General features: G+C 46.1%; 1 pseudogene; it reads left to right on the top strand.

The window, feature by feature from the left end:
* Positions 1–747: 747 nt before the first annotated feature.
* LOC126282660 (5S ribosomal RNA) lies at positions 748–865 on the top strand (annotated as a pseudogene).
* The last annotated feature ends 229 nt before the right edge of the window (positions 866–1,094 follow it).

The raw sequence follows: 1,094 nt of genomic DNA, 5'->3' as shown, positions 1-1,094 counted from the left end.
CACAGGCAACACACTATTAAAAAAACGAGATCACATTCGGTCCTTTTCAGTGGATTCGTCGAAAGAAGATGCTCGCCAAAATGTTCTGTACATGCATACGGAACACGCCATGCAGAATATTCACAAAGGCCGATAGCTTCACACGTGTAACCAACATTCCAAGACCTCTCTAAACATCACTGAAATGTCCGTAATTGCATCTGCTAGCACGGCGATACAAACCGAGAGCGATTTAACGGTTATGTCTTCATCTTACAGATAATTTTTTCGGACACATTTAACATGATCTTCTCGTCCGACAGCCAGTCCACGTCTGACTGAATGCCGTCGCTCACAGGGCACATAACTCATTCAATTACGCAGGAAAGGCGTCTCTCTCGTTGGTTGATCAAAATGATCATCCAATCAGATTAACTTTTCATGATCAATTTCGCGAGCAAACCGCTTTACTCCAGCATACGCAAATGCATCTACGTCATTTCATATTGCAAAATTTCACAAAATTTTCCACGAAACCAAACGAATCGAAAAACAAAAGAAAACTATCCTTGATACATACTTTAGAGCTAAGTATCCTCTTACTATCTTTCTGGCTGCCTTATTACAAAAGCAACCTCTCCTAGACGAATGTCATCCACCAGTTAGTGGGATGCACCATTTTCAGGACATCCTATTTACGTAACACTTTTTAGTTGCGGATGGTGTAACAGATTATAAAATTAAAATTTGACGTATGTCCCACATACGGGCAACGGCCTTGCCACAGTGGATACACCGGTTCCCGTCAGATCACCGAAGTTAAGCGCTGTTGTGCGTGGCAGGCACTGGGATGGGTGACCATCCGGGCCGCCATGCGCTGTTGCCATTTTCCGAGTGTACTCAGCCTCGTGATGCCAATTGAGGAGCTACTCGACCGAATAGTAGCGGCTCTGGTTGCAGAAAACCATCATAACGACCGGGAGAGCCGTGTGCTGACCACAGGCCCCTCCTATCCGCATCCTCAACTGAGGATGATACGGCGGTCGGATGGTCTCCCGATGGGCCACTTGTGGCCTGAAGACGGTGTGCTTTTTTTTCCCCGCATAGACACTCAC

Source organism: Schistocerca gregaria, chromosome 7 (genome assembly GCF_023897955.1).
Source record: "Schistocerca gregaria isolate iqSchGreg1 chromosome 7, iqSchGreg1.2, whole genome shotgun sequence".
Classification (NCBI taxonomy): Eukaryota; Metazoa; Arthropoda; class Insecta; order Orthoptera; family Acrididae; genus Schistocerca; species Schistocerca gregaria.
This window is presented reverse-complemented; position numbering and strand designations above follow the sequence as displayed.